This window comes from Apium graveolens, chromosome 5 (assembly GCF_009905375.1).
Source record: "Apium graveolens cultivar Ventura chromosome 5, ASM990537v1, whole genome shotgun sequence".
In the NCBI taxonomy this organism is placed as follows: domain Eukaryota; kingdom Viridiplantae; phylum Streptophyta; class Magnoliopsida; order Apiales; family Apiaceae; genus Apium; species Apium graveolens.
Window position 1 is genome coordinate 207,208,162 of NC_133651.1, and position 18,713 is coordinate 207,226,874.

An 18,713-nucleotide genomic window follows, 5' to 3' on the forward strand; every position below is an offset into this window, starting at 1 on the left:
TGGAATTCTTTAGTTAATTGTTTAATACTTTAGTGTGTGATGATTGCATGATATCTAGTATTGGTTGTGCGTATTCGTCTTATGTGCGTCGCGAACATATAAGATAGGGTGTTAATCTCTTGTGAAGCGACGGTGGATCTTGAGGTTTAGAACTTGCCATGCTAGCATAGGATCATGTACGTTGAGCATGATTAGTGGGTAACTCTAACAGTTTTATTTGCCCTATGTAATCAAAAGGAATAACTTGAGCTTAAATCGTTGTGTTGTCAATTTCTGTAAACATATAGGAACTCAACATAATTGATGACTATTCAACTTCTATCTTAATTGTGGATGCTTGGTAGAATGGTATTAGTACAATGAAAGTTGGCTTTTATCAGTTTCGTGTTATTCGATTAATATCATCACTGTCACATGCTAAAGGTAATAACAATGGCTATAGAAGGAAGTAATAATGAAGTTGTGATCTCATGAGTGTTTTATTATTGATAAATTGAAGTGTTAGTTAAGTGGTTAATTAAGTAGTTAATTATAGTTAATATTTAATCAACAATTTTAAGTGTTATTATCTTAACATTGAGAAGTAATCATACATTGGTGAGTGAGTTTAATTAGACAATAATTTAGTCTGAGTCTCTGAGGGAACGAACTAGAAAATATTCTATATTACTTGCGAACGCGTATACTTGCGTGAATATTAGCGCGTGTTTTCGCCCTAACAAGTTTTTGGCGCCGCTGCCGGGGACTCGGCGTATTTGTTTAGTTTATGTACTTACCATCATTGATCATTAGGACTCGGTGATTAGGACGTAGTAGTTACTTACTCTTTTCGGTTGTGTTTCAGGTACTTTAGCAAGCGTTTATGTAAACTCTTTCTCGTGCTCGCAAGAGGACTTTAGATACAGCTGAGGAGACAGAAGAAGTTCTTGATATTCCAGAGAAGTTAGATTTTGAGGATTCGGATTCAGGAACTGAGCAGAAAGAACCAGTAAACATGGGAGATCGTATTGTTCAAGCTGATCCAGCTCTTATGGATTTTTCTCGGCCTAAAATTGATGACATTCAGTCAAGCATCCTTCATCCGGCTATTCAAGCTAACACCTTTGAAATCAAGCCGGGCACTATTCAGATGGTGCAGAATTCTGTTTCTTTTGGAGGAGCGGCAATTGAAGACCCCAACATGCACATAAGGAATTTTGTCGAGATCTGCAGCACTTTTAAGTATAATGGCGTGACTGATGAGGCTATCAAGTTGAGGCTTTTCCCATTCTCACTAAGGGACAAGGCTAAAGACTGGTTACATTCTGAACCAGCTGGGTCCATCACTACGTGGCAAGATCTTGCGCAAAAGTTTCTGGTGAAGTTTTATCCAATGGCAAAGACTGCTGCTATGAGGAGTGCTATTACTCAGTTTGCGCAGTAACCTACAGAATCTATGTGCGAGGCTTGGGAACGCTACAAGGAAATGTTGAGAAAATGTCCACATCATGGAATGCCGGATTGGATGGTGATCACTGGTTTCTATAATGGTTTGGGGGCCCAATCTCGGCCCATGCTCGATGGAGCAGCTGGAGGAGCCTTATGGGCTAAAAGCTATACTGAGGCGTATAATCTTATCGAGACGATGGCTGCAAATGAGCATCAAAACCCAACTCAGAGGATGACATCAGGCAAGGTAGCAAGTATTTTGGAAGTTGATGCAGCCACCGCTATTGCAGCCCAGCTCCAAGCGCTATCAATGAAGGTTGATTCTCTGGCTACGTATGGAGTTAATCAAATAGCTATGGTTTGTGAGCTTTGTGCAGGTTCTCATGCTACGGATCAGTGTTCTCTTGTCAACGAATCTGTTCAGTATGTGAATAATTATCAGCGACAACAGCAGCCTGTGCCAGCGACCTATCATCCTAATAACAGAAATCATCCAAATTTCAGCTGGGGAATAATCAGAATGCTATTCAGCCACCATATCAGCAAGGAGTGAGTAAATAGTTTAACCCACCTGGATTCCAGCAAACACAGCAGTATGCTACAAGGCAATCATATCCTCAACAGGGAAGTACAGCTGCACCCACTAGTGCTGATTTTGAGGAATTTAAGCTGTTGTGCAAGAGTCAGGCGGTTTCTATCAAGACCTTGGAAAATCAAATTGGTCAATTAGCCAATGCAGTGCTCAATCGTCAACCTGGCACTCTTCCCAGTGACACGGAAGTACCAGGTAGGAAGGAAGCTAAAGAGCAAGTCAAGGCTATTACCTTAAGGTCTGGAAAAGTAGCTGATACTGAAAAGGCAAAAGAAGTAGAAGCTGAAATTAGAGGTGAAGAATCTAAGCAAAAGGAGAAAGCGGCGGAACCAAGGAAGACTACTGTTGAACACACTCTGCCTGAGGCTAATATCAGGGGAGAAACAGCTCTATCCTCCACCACCTTTTCCTAAGAGATTGCAGCAACAAAAGCTGGATAGACAGTTCGGGAAGTTTCTGGAGGTGTTCAAGAAACTTTACATCGATATACCTTTCGCTGAGGCTCTGGAACACATGCCTAGTTATGCGAAGTTTATGAAGACTATTCTTTCAAGGAAGGTGAAACTGGATGACCTTGAAACCGTTGCTCTCACGGAAGAATGCAGCGCTGTTCTGCAACAAAAGTTACCACCAAAACTGAAAGATCCAGGGAAGCTTCACCATTCCTTGCACAATTGGCAATCTGACGTTTCACAAGTGCCTTTGTGATTTGGGAGCAAGCATTAATCTGATGCCGTTTTCGATCTTTAAAAAGCTGGATCTGCCTGATCCAAAACCCACGTACATGTCACTACAATTGGCTGACCGTTCCATTACTTACCCAAGGGGCATAGTTGAGGATGTGCTCGTCAAGGTGGATAAGCTCTTCTTTCCAGCAGATTTTGTTATTCTGGATTTTGAGGAAGATAAGAAGATTCCCATAATCTTGGGGAGGCCTTTCTTGGCTACTGGCCGTACCTTGATAGATGTGCAAAAAGGGGAACTTACTATGCGGGTCCAAGATCAGGATGTGACCTTCAACGTATTCAAGGCAATGAAATTCCCTACAGAAGATGAGGAGTGCTTAAAAGTGGATGTGATTGATTCTGCGGTTACTTCGGAACTCGATCACATGCTAATGTCTGATGCATTGGAAAAGGCCTTAGTGGGGGATTTTGACAGCGATGATGAAGATAGCAACGAGCAATTACAATATCTGAACGCTTCTCCCTGGAAGCGAAAGCTGGACATACCATTTGAATCTCTTGGTACTTCTGACCTTAAGAATGCTGAAGGGAAGCTCAAACCATCAATAGAGGAAGCACCTACCTTGGAGCTCAAGCCATTACCTGAACACTTGAGGTATGCTTTTTTAGGTGATTCATCTACGTTACCTGTTATTATTTCATCTGACCTTTCAGGTAGTGAGGAAGACAAGCTCTTAAGGATTTTGAGAGAATTCAAATCGGCTATTGGATGGACCATAGCAGACATCAAGGGGATAAGTCCTTCATATTGTATGCATAAAATTCTGCTAGAGGAAGGTAGTAAGCCAACTGTGGAACAGCAGCGAAGACTGAATCCCATCATGAAGGAGGTGGTGAAGAAAGAAATTCTGAAATGGCTAGATGCAGGCATCATTTATCCTATTTCTGACAGCTCGTGGGTGAGCCCCATACAATGTGTACCCAAGAAGGGAGGTATCACTGTGGTCGCAAATGAAAAGAATGAGCTCATCCCTACTCGAACAGTTACAGGATGGAGAGTATGCATGGATTATAGAAAATTGAACAAAGCCACAAGGAAGGATCACTTCCCCCTTCCATTTATTGATCAGATGCTTGACAGATTGGCGGGTCATGAGTATTTTTGTCTTCTGGATGGTTATTCCGGGTATAATCAGATTTGTATTGCACCAGAGGATCAGGAAAAGACTACCTTCACTTGTCCATTTGGCACATTTGCTTTTCGCAGAGTTTCGTTTGGGTTATGTGGCGCACCGGCCACTTTTCAGAGATGTATGATGGCTATATTCTCTGACATGATTGGAAATAACGTCGAAGTGTTCATGGATGACTTCTCCGTCTTTGGACACTCATATGATGAATGTTTGAATAATCTGCGCGCCGTACTCAAAAGATGCGTGGAAACTAATTTGGTGCTTAATTGGGAGAAATGTCATTTTATGGTGCGTGAAGGCATTATCCTTGGGCATAATGTCTCTAGCAAGGGTCTGGAGGTGGACAAGGCCAAGGTGGGAGTCATTGAAAATCTTCCCCCACCTAATTCTGTGAAAGGAATCCGTAGTTTTCTTGGTCATGCGGGTTTTTATCGGCGATTCATCAAGGACTTTTCAAAGATATCTAAGCCGTTGTGCAATTTGCTTGAGAAAGATGTGCCGTTCAAATTTGATGATGAATGTTTGGCAGCATTCGAGACTCTCAAGAAGAGTTTGATCACTGCACCAGTTATTACAGCACCAGATTGGACAGAACCGTTTGAGATGATGTGTGATGCGAGTGATTATGCGGTAGGTGCAGTTCTGGGACAGCGCAAGAAAAATCTCTTCCATGTGGTCTACTATGCGAGTAAGACTTTAAATGGTGCCCAATTGAACTACACCACTACTGAGAAGGATCTTTTGGCTATAGTCTTTGGCTTTGAGAAATTTCGATCTTATCTGCTTGGTACGAAAGTAACAGTATTCACTGATCATGCAGCTATTCGCTATCTGGTTTCTAAGAAGGATTCGAAGCCGAGACTCATTCGTTGGGTGCTTTTACTTCAGGAATTTGAGTTAGAGATCAAAGATAGAAAAGGTACTGAGAATCAAGTAGCTGACCATCTCTCTAGGTTGGAGAATCCCGATTCTACTTCACAAGATAGGACGTTAATCAATGAATCTTTTCCGGATGAACAGTTGTTTGCAATTCAGGAGGAAGAACCATGGTTTGCAGATATTGTAAACTATCTCGTCAGCAATATAATGCCTCTTAATTTGACATCCACTCAAAAGAAGAAGTTTCTGCATGAGGTGAAGTGGTATATGTGGGATGAACCATATTTGTTTAGACAGGGAGCTGACCAGATCATCAGGAGATGTATCCCGTTCTGTGAGACGGAGGGGATATTACGAGACTTCCATTCCACGGTTTATGGTGGACACTATGGAGGTGAGAAGACGGCAGCTCGTATTCTGCAAGCAGGTTTTTTCTGGCCTACTTTGTTCAAGGATGCTCATCAGTTTGTTTTAAGGTGTGATCGTTGCCAAAGAGTGGGAAATTTGTCAAGGAAGGATGAAATGCCATTAAATGTGATGCTTGAAGTCGAGGTCTTTGATGTATGGGGAATCGATTTCATGGGGCCTTTTATCTCGTCTTGCAATAATCAGTACATCTTGCTGGCAGTCGATTATGTCTCAAAATGGGTCGAAGTTAAAGCTTTACCGACAAATGATGCAAAGGCAGTACTAAATTTTCTTCATAAGCAAATTTTCACAAGGTTTGGAACACCTCGGGTAATCATAAGTGATGAAGGATCGCATTTTTGCAACCGTAAGTTCACTTCTATGATGCAGCGTTATAATGTAAATCATCGAGTAGCTACTGCCTATCATCCGCAAACAAATGGTCAAGCGGAAGTGTCTAACAGAGAGATAAAGCGCATTCTAGAGAAGATTGTTTGTCCGTCAAGGAAGGATTGGTCTTTAAAGCTCGATGAAGCTGTTTGGGCTTACAGAACAGCATACAAAACTCCACTTGGGATGTCACCGTTTCAGTTGGTGTACGGTAAGGGATGTCATCTACCGGCGGAGCTTGAGCATAAGGCCTACTGGGCATTGAAGAAATTGAACCTGGATTTAGATGCAGCTGGTAAGAAAAGAATGCTTCAGCTTAATGAACTTGATGAATTTCGACTCCAAGCGTACGAGAATAACAAAATGTATAAGGAAAAGGTGAAGAGGTGGCACGATAGGAAGCTACATCCTAAGTTATTTGTGCCAGGGCAACAAGTTCTTTTATTCAACTCTCGGCTCCGACTTTTTCCTGGGAAGTTAAAATCAAGGTGGTCTGGACCTTTTATTGTCAAAACTGTGTTTCCACATGGAGCGGTGGAAATTTTTGAGAATGATTCGGACCAAGCATTCAAGGTTAACGGTCAGCGGTTGAAGCACTACTATGGGGACATGGCAAACCGAGAGGTGGTTAGTGCCATTTTGTTGACTACTTGAGAAAGGTACGGAACGTCAAGCTAATGACGAAAAGAAGCGCTGCGTGGGAGGCAACCCATGATTTGTTGTTACAGGAACCCTTAGAAGTTAATAACCTATCCAAAAACACAAAAAAATCAGAAAACAGGGGCTGAAATTTTTTTTTTCCAGAGACCCTCTGCGTGCCCGCACAGCTATGCTGAGCGGCCGCGTAGGGGTCGAGTTCCAGAAAATTTTTTACAGTTCAGAGAAAAAAAAACAACAAACAAAAACACAAAAACAGTTTTAGCCCATAAACCCACGAATTGTTCCCACTACCCCATCATTTTATCCCTTAATTCCCAAACCCTAATCTAATCCACACCCTATATATACATACACCTATCCTACATATCTCCCACAAAAGTTCCTACACTTAAACCCTCTCACAAACATCAAAAATCAGTTCTTACACACTTTTATTAACGAATCAATGGCACCCAAGAGAGCACGCACTATTGACAGCAGCAGCACAGTTCCTTCTGCTGATTCATCGAGGGGTACTGCTGCAAGGCCTTGGTTAACTGACAGAGCTGCGGAGGAGGAGTACACTAGGCTGTTGGGGAAGCCGATTCTGAAGGAGAGGGGGTTTTTACCATCAGGGAGGGATGGTGAGTTGTTGTCCATGATTGCAGAGAAGGGGTGGATAGCTTTTTGTGAGTCACCCGAAGTAGTACCGATGAGCGTTGTTCGCGAGTTCTACGCGAACGTGAAGGCTGAAAAGAATGGGTTTTCTGTAGTCCGTGGGCTGACGGTTGATTATCATCCTGCGGCGATTCGCCGTGTGATTGGACAGCGAGAGAGGAAGCCCGAGGAGGAGAACTGGAATGAAAAGACTGCTGAGGATTTTGACTTGGATTTGATTTGTGCGACTCTCTGTCGACCGGGCACAGTTTGGACCCGCAGTCCAGGCAATAATGAGTATCGTCACTTTCCGGCGATCGCCATGAACAGGTATGCCCGTGCATGGAATGCATTTATATGTGCTAATATTTTGCCTTCTTCACATGCACACGAGGTCACAGTTGAGAGAGCACAATTGTTGTGGGGAATTCTGCATGATGAGTACTATGTGGACCTTGGTGAGTTTATCTACCAAGGAATTCTGAAGTTTTTGAGGGGAGCAAAGCATATGAACATCCCTTATGCATCCACGGTTACGAAGCTATGCCGAGCAGTGGGAGTGATCTGGCCGGCTCATGAGCAGTTGCAGTTGCCAGCAGCTCTGATTGATTCTGGCACTCTGAATGGGATGCAGGAGTGGACCGGTGGTGAGCCTGAGGAGCATGAGCTGGGTTATCATCTTCCAGGAGGGCGTCCAGCACGAGGTGCTACTATGGCTAGGCCAGGGCGTGGTGAGGCTGGTTCTTCGAGAGCTCAGGAGGGTGCTGGGATGGGTGATGCCCAGTATAGGAGGCTTTCACGGCGGATGGATGCCATGTATGAGACGCAGAGCAGGTTTGCTCAGGAGCTCACCCTTGCGTTAGGGACTGCTTTTCGAGGCCTTGGAGCTGATATCCAGTGGCCAGTTTTTGGTGAGGACTCTGCATACCCACCGCCTGATACTCCACCCACTGAGGGTGATGATGATGATGACTCCGAGTAGGTATACCCTGTGTTCCTTTCTACTACTTTCACTGAGGACAGTAAAGATTTTTAGTTTGGGGGTGGTAGTTAAGGAATATTGTGTGTGTGTCATTTAGTTGCATATTCATGATAGTTTAGTTCATATAGTTGCATAATTTATGCCATTTAGTTTTTTTTATGAATGTCATGTAGCTCATGCATTTACCATGATCCCTTTTGCAATAAGTTATCGACTGAATTGTGATATTAATGCGAGTGTAGTGATAGCATTAAAGTGATATTAAGTTGTGTAGGTTGATATGCATGCTAGAAACAATTGTAAGTCCACTAAGTCTTAAAGAATGCGTAAGGGCTAGATTGTTGTTATGATTTGGTTGTTTTCAAGGTCAATCTACTTATTATGCTTAGAATTTGATTATAGGTTCTTAGTGATAAAGACATGAAAAAAGAAAAAAATTTGGAGAAAAAAATATGGAAGTTGTTGCTAGTTGTGGCTAGGCGTCAAATGGCTAGTAGCCGGCTCGCATATGTTGCGAGTAGTCTAGGGTTGAGCAAGATGGAGCGAAACGCACTTGCTCAGAAGTTATTAAAAAAAAAAAAAATTTGCATAATTGATCAAGAGTGGGCTCTTTGGTATTCGAGTTATTAAGTTCTTAGGGGACTTTGTGCCTAGTGACCTAAGGCTTTTAGAGTCTGGGATCCGCTAACCTAACGCTCGTTACATGGATACCATTGTATAAGTCTTTTGTGGACCTCACTCATTGCACGGTCAAATAAGCATTTGAGTTGTAAATAAAAAGCACGATTCCGTAGTAAGCTCCAGAGTTCTTGTAGTGTTGTATATCACTTTGTGCCTAGAATTTTTATTCTTTGTATAATCGTAGGATTGCCTTGAGGATAGTCTAGTCATAGTAATTGGTCTAGTTCCGAAGCATATCTGTTAAGCATTTTCACATACCACGTTTCTGGCTGTATGTCCGTTTGCATGAGTTTATTGATCTTTAGTTGTCTAACTGTATTCGTTGAGATGTGACAATTTGGTTGGTTAAGTGTAGTAAGGGGGATCGTTGCATTTTCATATAGATTGCATTCATGCATATTTTTATTTGTTTTTGAGTCTGTGACGCTTGAGGACAAGCATCGATTTAAGTTTGGGGGTGTGATAAGTGGCATTTTATACCACTTAGAACGTCTTAAAATGGCTTAAATTGGTGTCTTGAAATCAAGTATTTTGTGTATTTGATGCGTTTTTCTAGTGTTTATGCATTTCAGGGTATTAGTTGCATTTCGGGGGAGGAATCATCAAGAATAAGCCTTGGCATGTGTTCACCATTGCGAGAGGAAAGGAATGGGCAGATTATGGCGAAGAAATGGAGCAAACCTGGATTTTTTCCAGTAGAGGCCTGCGCGCCCGCGCAGCAATGCTGAGCGGCCGCGCAGGGTCGGGGAAAAAGATAAATTATTTTAGACTTCTACTTCTGTTTGGCTTCCAACTTCTATGTAATCTGAGTTTATGGGACTATTATATAGGTAGATTTGAGACGTTTTCACAGAGAGTATTAAGGGGATTATGTTTTAGATTGTGTTTTATGCAAGAAGCGGAGATAAGGAAGAAGACCGATTTAGCACACCGCAACGAAGAGGAAGCATATTTTCTTGTGATTCTTGTTTCGTTGTAACGTTGGATGCTAGTTTTCTTGCTTTGACTTATTTACTCTTGTGACGTACTCTGTTTTAATATAATTAGTCTAGTTATTATTTTCTTGTGTTTGTTTATCATGATTTCATATGAACCCATGATGGCGATAAGTTCTATTATGGGCTAATCGTGATCATGGGGTTGCAACGGATTTATTATGGAATTCTTTAGTTAATTGTTTAATACTTTAGTGTATGATGATTGCATGATATCTAGTATTGGTTGTGCGTATTCGTCTTATGTGCGTCGCGAACATATAAGATAGGGTGTTAATCTCTTGTGAAGCGACGGTGGATCTTGAGATTTAGAACTTGCCATGCTAGCATAGGTTCATGTACGTTGTGCATGATTAGTGGGTAACTCTAACAGTTTTATTTGCCCTATGTAATCAAAAGGAATAACTTGTGCTTAAATCGTTGTGTTGTCAATTTCTGTAGACATATAGGAACTCAACATAATTGATGACTATTCAACTTCTATCTTAATTGTGGATGCTTGGTAGAATGGTATTAGTACAATGAAAGTTGGCTTTTATCAGTTTCGTGTTATTCGATTAATATCATCATTGTCACATGCTAAAGGTAATAACAATGGCTATAGAAGGAAGTAATAATGAAGTTGTGATCTCATGAGTGTTTTATTATTGATAAATTGAAGTGTTAGTTAAGTGGTTAATTAAGTAGTTAATTATAGTTAATATTTAATCAACAATTTTAAGTGTTATTTTCTTAACATTGAGAAGTAATCATACATTGGTGAGTGAGTTTAATTAGACAATAATTTAGTCTGAGTCTCTGAGGGAACGAACTAGAAAGTATTCTATATTACTTGCGAACGCGTATACTTGCCTGAATATTAGTGCGTATTTTCGCCCTAACAACCCCATGAAGTCAATTCCCCAAACATTGAAGACCTCAACCTCGAGAAGCACATTAAGAGGCATCTCATCCCTCTTAGACATATTACCCATATGTTGGCATCGATCACACTTCAAAACGAACTGATGCGCATCCTTAAACAATGTAGGCCAGAAAAATCCTGCTTGAAGGATACGAGCTGATGTCTTTTCTCCACCATAGTGGCCTCCATAAGCAGTCAAATGACAATCTCGCAAGATCCCCCCATTTCGCTGTACGGAATAAATCTCTTGATGATTTGGTCAGCTCCTTGCCTAAAAAAATATGGCTCATCCCACATGTACCACTTCACCTCATGAAGAAACTTCTTCCTTTGAGCATAAGACAAGTCTGGAGGCATGATATTACTCACAAGGTAGTTCACAATATCTGCAAACCACGGTTCTTCCTCTTGCACCCCAAACAACTGCTCATCGGGAAAAGACTCATTAATCAATGTCTTATCCAGTGAAGCTGCACTTGGATCTTCCAAATGAGAGAGATGATCAGCGACTTGATTCTCAGTACCCTTTCTGTCCTTGATCTCTAACTCAAATTCCTAAAGTAAAAGAACCCATCGAATCAATCTAGGCTTCGAGTCCTTTTTCGAGACGAGATAGCGAATAACAGCGTGATCAGTGAAAACTGTCACCTTCGTCCCAAGTAAATAAGATCGAAACTTCTCAAAACTGTAGACAATGGCTAAGAGTTTTTTCTCAGTAGTAGTATAATTCAGTTAAGCACCATTGAGGGTCTTCTAGCATAGTAGACCACATGAAATATATTGTTCTTTCTTTTCCTAAGAACTGCTCCAACTGCATAGTCACTTGCATCGTACATCATCTCAAAAGGTTCATCCCAATTAGGTGCAGTTATGGCAGGTGTCATGATTAAACTCTTCTTCAAGAACTCAAAAGCAGCTAGGCACTCGTCATCAAACTTGAACATGACATCTTTCTCTAGAAGATTGCACAAGGGTTTGGAGATTTTAGAGAAGTCCTTGATGAACCGCCGATAGAAACCCGCTTGACCAAGAAAGCTGCGAACTCCCTTAACAGAAATTGGTGGAGAACGGTTTTCGATAACCCCCACCTTGGTTTTTTCCACCTCAAGTCCTTTAATAGAGACCTTGTGCCCAAGAATAATGCCATGTCGCACCATAAAATGATATTTCTCCCAATTGAGAACCAGATTGGTCTCAACACACCTTTTAAGAACGGTGCCAAGATTCTGCAAGCATTCGTCAAAAGAATCACCAAATACAGAGAAATCGTCCATGAACACCTCCACATTCTGACCAATCATGTCAGAGAATATAGCCATCATGTATCTCTGAAATGTGCCAGGTGCACCACACAACCCAAAAGAAACTCTTCTGAAGGCAAAACTTCCAAATAGACAAGTGAAAGTAGTCTTTTCCTGATCTTCCGGAGTGATACAAATCTGATTATAACCCGAATAGCCATCCAGAAGACAGTAGTACTCATGCCCATCCAACCTGTCAAGCATCTGATTAATAAATGGAAGAGGGAAGTGATTCTTTCTTGTGGCTTTGTTCAGCTTTCTATAATCCATGCAAACTCTCCACCCCGTGACTGTTCTCGTAGGAATGAGCTCATTCTTCTCATTAGCAACAACTGTGATACCTCATTTCTTCGGCACACACTATATTGGATTCACCCAAGAACTGTCAGAAATGGTATAGATGATCCCTGTATCTAGCCATTTGAGAATTTCCTTCTTCACAACTTCTTTCATGATTGGATTAAGCCTTCTCTGTTGCTCAACTGTAGGCTTGCTACCTTCCTCTAGCAAAATTTTATGCATGCAATAAGAAGGGTTGATTCCCTTAATATTTGCTATAGTCCATCCAATTGCCGATTTGAAATCTCTCAGAATTCTTAAGAGCTTTTCCTCATCACTACCTGAAAGGTCAGATACAATAATAACAGGAAAAGTAGATGCATCACCTAAAAAAGTATACCTTAAGTGTTCAGGAAATGGTTTAAGCTCAAGTATATGAGCTTCCTCAATAGATGGCTTGAAGCGCTTTGGAGATTTGATTAGCTCCTCCATTCCAAGAGATTCAAAAGGCATATCCAGCCTTTGCTTCCAGGGAGAAGCATTCAGATATTGCAATTGCTCATCCCCTTCATCATCTTCACTATCTGAATTCCCCAACAAGGCATTCTTTAAGGTATCAGACTTTAGCAATTGATCAAGTTCTGAAGTAACCACAGAATCGACCAACTCCATTTTTAAGCACTCCTCATTATCAGTTGGGTATTTTTATGGCATTAAAAACATTGAACGTCACATCCTGATCCAGCACTCACATAGTGAGCTCACCCTTCTAAACATCTATCAAGGTTTGGCCAATAGCCAAGAATGGTCTTCCCAAGATTATGGGAATCTTCTTATCCTCCTAGAAATCAAGAATTACAAAATCAGCCAAAAAGATGAGTTTATCAACCTTGACCAAGACATCCTCCACAATGCCTCGTGGATATGTAATAGATCGGCCGGCCAACTGCAAGGTCATATAAGTCGGCTTTTGTAACACCCCCAAATCCGGGGTCGGGGATTCGGGTTGTCACGAGTTCCATTTCCCTTAATAATACTTAACCTTAACAATCAACCAATTGCTGCGTACTGTGACCCCACAATATACACACACACACACCACAAGTTATAGTCTCAGAGATGAATACCAAAAATAACACAAGTCATTTTACTCCATAATTGTAAACCATTTCACCTCAAAAGGGTTTCTGAATAATTTACATATTCTTTTCTATTATTACAATTCATAATATACATAAGTCTGGTTCATCAATAGTTGAAAGCCTAGCCTATTGGTAGTTCCTACCTCAGCTACGGCGACATAAACACTTCCAGAAAACCACGGAACGTTTCCTAACCGCTTGCGAATTGGAAGCTTGGTCCTGTTCATCTTTTCTATCTGTTGTTGTGTGATGAAAGAAGAAAGCAAGGGTGAGCAACAAGCCCACTGAAATAATATGTATAATAATTAACAATATATGAGCATTCTCATAGTATTCATGAAAGTCTTGGTCAAAAATAAATGAACCAAGTTGATATCTTAACGCGACCAAGTCGCAAAATATTCATTATATATATATACATATATACTTTTCACAATCTTTGAAATCCTATGACATGTATAATATACACAGAGTTCCAGTTTATAACTGTATAAAAAAAATATCGTTGCAAGGTGATCTCATATATCTAACCTTGTCTCAACGTTTTTCTGAAAATCTTTATCATTCATAAGATAATCATTCACTGGATATAAGTTGAAAAGATGAAGTTACAAGATACTCCAATATACTTATATCTTTTCCAAATACTACTTGAACTACCACCGCTCAAGGTATAAACAGTTTCGAAAGTTCATCATATAGATGAGACTACAAGATAAGACTTGAATAGATTCAATCCTTGAAATGTGTTTAAAAGAAATGAAGTTACGAGATACTTCATTTGAGGGAAACATCATTATAACCGTTTGACCCTGTCAATGCCTCAGCAATCACCCGTCCGTAGCCTTTCGATCGAATGCTTCGGGTAGTGTTGCAGAAATATCCAAACTGGATGATGAACTCATTACGGGAGTTTGCCGCGCCAGGAAGACCACTTACGATGATCAGTCGTAGTAGTGCAACCCCACCATTTTCTACATGTAGAGGAGAACCTGTCGGATTTACTTGTCAACCGAACATTGGACTCCTAAAGAATGGACCGTCTTAGCGGAACTTCCAGGCCATTTGGGCCAATATAATAAGGCTGGGCCGGCGCCACTCGACCACTTACGCCACTCCTAGTTCAGATGAAATCCATGACCCTGAAATGTAAAGCTCGTTCTCCCTTTCCCCAAGTAGAAACTTGTTGATACGGCTCCACTAAGAAGTCGTATCTAGTTGGAAAGGAAAACTCACCGATATTTCCCAGGCGATGCCTGTTAATGGATTAACTTGTTCCCAGAATTTTACTTCCCGAGTGTTGGGTAAGTAATCAAAAACTCTTTCGTCAACACAGCAACCTTGTTGTGAATATAAAACACACCACAGAGCCGGATCCCTCAGGTTTTCAACGAGTATTTAAATCCCCTTCGAAAGGAAGATCTTAAATATAAAAATGGGTTTTGGGATCCGCCCTAACTTTTAAAAATCATTTTGAAGACTCGAAAACATTTTTAAGAATGTTTGGAGTAATGCTGATTTAATGAAATAAATCAGTCCCGAAATATTAGAAAATATCCGAATATTATTAATTAAATAATATTCCCATAAGGATGATCTTTTTAAATATAATCGAAGTAGAAGTTTTAAAACTTATACTTGAAATGAATATTAAATAACCAAAGATATACTTATACGAAAGTACTATCTTTATTTGAATAATCAAAAGTAAGTTTGATTATCGACACATTATTCTCTAATAAAATAAAGAATATTAATTAGTAAATAATCGGAGTCATAAGTCCTCGAATGAATATTCAAATAATATTCATTAAATAGAATAAACAGAGTCATAAGTCCTCGAATGAATATTTAAATAATACTCATTAAATAAAATAAAGTTATCGACTAAACCTTATTCGATTAATAGTTTTGAAAACTATATCTTATATATATATAAATATATATATATATATGTTATACTCGGGAACATCGACTCCCGGTTTTTAGAAAATGTTCACCTTTGGGTCCCTTATACGAAGGGTATACGCAACTACTGCTTATCTCTAGCATAGGTATTATGCAACTATAAGCATTGAAATCAACAGATAGATAACCAGATTACGAAACAGACATGCATATATATACCATATCAGCATGCTTCAATATATCACAAAATTTTCCAATTAACCAACATGCATCTATCACAAGATAATGCATATACATATATACATCACAACAACAGTATAACGAGTAGAAAACTTGCCTGAGCGACTGGGGGTGATAAAAGGCTTGGGACGAGTCTGGTAACCTATAAACAACATATAAGTTGGAATTAAACCAAAGTCGCTTATGAATCTATACTTTAACCAATTAGACCCTAGCGTTCGCTTTTGCGCTTAACAATTCACTTAAGTCGCTCGAGTACCCTCGGCTCCACCATTTTTAATAAATTAACCATTACGAGTTTTAAGGCGATTCTTTCGCGAGTACCTTACCAATTGCCTAATACACTTTACATAAATGTTTCATACTCCAATTAGTCATTTAAGGTCTTTAAACAATGTTTCAAAGTAAGGCGAGGGGTAATGGTTCGGTCGCGAAGCGCCGTTACTTAAAATGGTCGTTTCTCCCAAACCGTACATCGGATTCAAACGAACCACATATCAAAACGAAGCTCGTAACATGAACTATCTAATCATCGCAATGGTCAAAACCTAACAGTGAGTTCTCGGGTGCTGATGTTAAGAACAAAAACAGTCTAAAGTAAATCGGGCATTACGACGGCTATGTTTACGCGATGACCAAATTTTACCCTACTCCAAATCAACCACAAATCAACCACAATTCAACCATACAACCAAAATCCATCCATACAATGCTACAACAGCCCCAACAACTCAATATTTCCAATTTATACTACTTCCCAATCATGAACTAAAAGCTTACTTAAGTTCTTTAACTAATCATCAAGATTTACAACTCCAAACACATCATAAAACCAACCCATCTCTAAATACACGATAATCAAGCTTCTCATGAACCATACCAAACAAAAAAACTCTAAATATAAAAAAGTAGGGCTAGGGTATGAGATTATACCTTCCTTGGTGAGTAAAAGTAACTAAGGATCTTGGAATCACCCTTGAAAGTCCTTACCAAAGCTTAATCTAAACAAAAACTCAAGAACAAAATTTCAAGTTCTTGAAAAACACTATTCACCCTCTTCTTCCATGAATTATAGGAAGAGATTGTGAAGGAATTTGAAGCTTAAACTTATAGGATATCCATATCTATGTACAAGGGACCTTAGATAATTACCTCACTAATTAGCAAAGCTTGGAACTAGGATTTGAGTTTTTCTTCCTTTCTTTTTCCTTGAAAGCCGAGAGCTTTTCTTGAAATATGGAGTGTTTTGTGCTCTTTGAAGTTGTGATTTGTTTGTTGGTTGTTTTTTCCTTTTGTTTTAATTAATTACTTTTTAACCATGGTGATTTTTGTGTGGTTTATAATCAACCAACCTTCCTTCCTTTTTGGTCATGCTTAGGTCATCATTCTTATGTCATCTTCCCATGCGTGTCCTCTTCTTATTGGTTTGATGAAATCATCATCACTAACCTCTTTGATTAGCTCCTAATTATTTGGCTAATGACCGCTGATCTGCTATACGGTTCGCTTAACTTTCGTTTTCGTTTATCGTTTGAGGGATCATACTCGGGATCTTATTACTTGGGTTTCCTTAACCTTTCTCAATACATTATATTCCTTTTATGATCCTCTCTTATAATCCTTGAATTTAAATCCTTTTTATCCTGTTACCTTATACTCAATTCTTTCGGTATCTGGTGGATTTTCGGGAAAAATCAAAGTGTTCGAATTTGGATTCTGACGATCTTTACATACACTTATATACCACATAGAGTACTAATAATATCTCAGAAGATCAATAAAAGAACCCCTACATAGTGTGGAATGAAAAGTTTTCTTATTTAGCATAATCAGCAAAATCACTATTCATAAGGGTTACAAAAAGTTCAAAATTTTTGGGGTTATTACAGTCTCCCCTCCTTAAAAGGATTCCGTCCTGGAATCAGATAGAAAAACAAATGGGGGTACTTTTCTAGCATTGCGCCTTCTAACTCTCAAGTCAATTTTCCCACATTATGGTTCTACCACCAAACTCTGCCTAGTTTGATAACACTTCTCCTAAGCAATAGTTCCTTTTCGATCTATAACCCTTCCCGGTTGCTCCATATAGGTTACGTCTGGTTGCATGTCTATGCGCTCATATGCCCCTATTTGTCTGGCATCTGGATTACACTTCCTTAACATTGATACGTGGAACTCATTACAAACTTGTTGCAGGTTCGTGGGTAGGGCTAGTTCGTTTGATAACTTCCCAATATGTCTTAATATATTCAAGGGTCCAACAAATCGTGGGCTTAGCTTTCCTTTCTAACTGAACCTCATCCATCATTTCCAAGGAAATACATATAACAACACTAAGTTCCCTACTTCCTACTCTTTGGTATTTCGTGTCAAATCAACATACTTCGTGTGTCCATCTTGGGCTACTACCAGCCGTCCTCTGATTAAATCTATTATATCCTTGGTCCTTTGGACCACTGCTGGTCTAAGCATCTTGCGCTCTGCAACATCATCATATCATAAGGGAGATCGACATTGTCTTCCCTCAAGGATCTTATAAGGCGACATCTCGATAATGACATATGATCTATTGTCGTAAGAAAACTCAAACCGTGTTAATTGACCATTTCAAATTCTTTCAAGTCTATTGCACAGACTCTCATCATAGCTTCTAGCATTATAGCTTTTGCTTCTCAATACCCATTCTTTCCCAGTTCGTAGTCATTACTATCCTCCGTACATAATACTATACTGGTTACACTTTTGCTCGTTAGCGTTCTATAACCTTTTAATAACCACGTCAACCTTAGTATCACGAACGTGTTTCCATTCCGAATACCACCATAACTTTACTACTCCTTTTTCAGCTGTTTCTATTTTTCCAAAATTTGATCAATCATATAGAAGTAAAAGAATTTATTGAGAGATCACTATGATCATGAACACTTGTTCTATTGCATAGTTAGTACAGAAGGTGGCCAGCCTTTAGTACTTGACAAGCAATTAAACAACATGTGGTATCCTACTAGGCTTCTATCACACAGATAGATAGTCATTCGACAATACCTCCCCTTCTGGAAGGGTTGTTCTTCTCAGCTTATACAAAATGAAAATGAGAGAAAAGATCGAATTGAAGAGAATTGTATATGAAGAAAAAAAAAATATACTGCCACAAATATCTGGCTTGGAATCTACCTCTGAACTATAGAGGTTTGTCATAGGAGAACAAAACATATGTGTATATATTAACATCAAGTATTATCGCATCGCATTTCACATGCTTAAATATTTTGCTATTCCGTCCATCATTCTATGGACCCATGCTCTTCCTCGAGCTTATACTCAATCACCTTTGAAACTCCCTCATCATCGAAAATCGAATCTGGGGTCTCATTCTAGACATCATCGTTACTACAATCCTATGCTTGCA

General features: G+C 39.7%; 1 non-coding gene across 1 annotated transcript; it reads right to left on the reverse strand.

Annotated features, from left to right (window-relative positions):
* Nucleotides 1-1,387: 1,387 nt before the first annotated feature.
* LOC141662678 (small nucleolar RNA R71) lies at nt 1,388-1,494 on the reverse strand. Its single transcript, XR_012550780.1, has one exon. It is a non-coding gene; the product is annotated as a small nucleolar RNA R71 (small nucleolar RNA).
* Between the last annotated feature and the right edge of the window lie 17,219 nt (nt 1,495-18,713).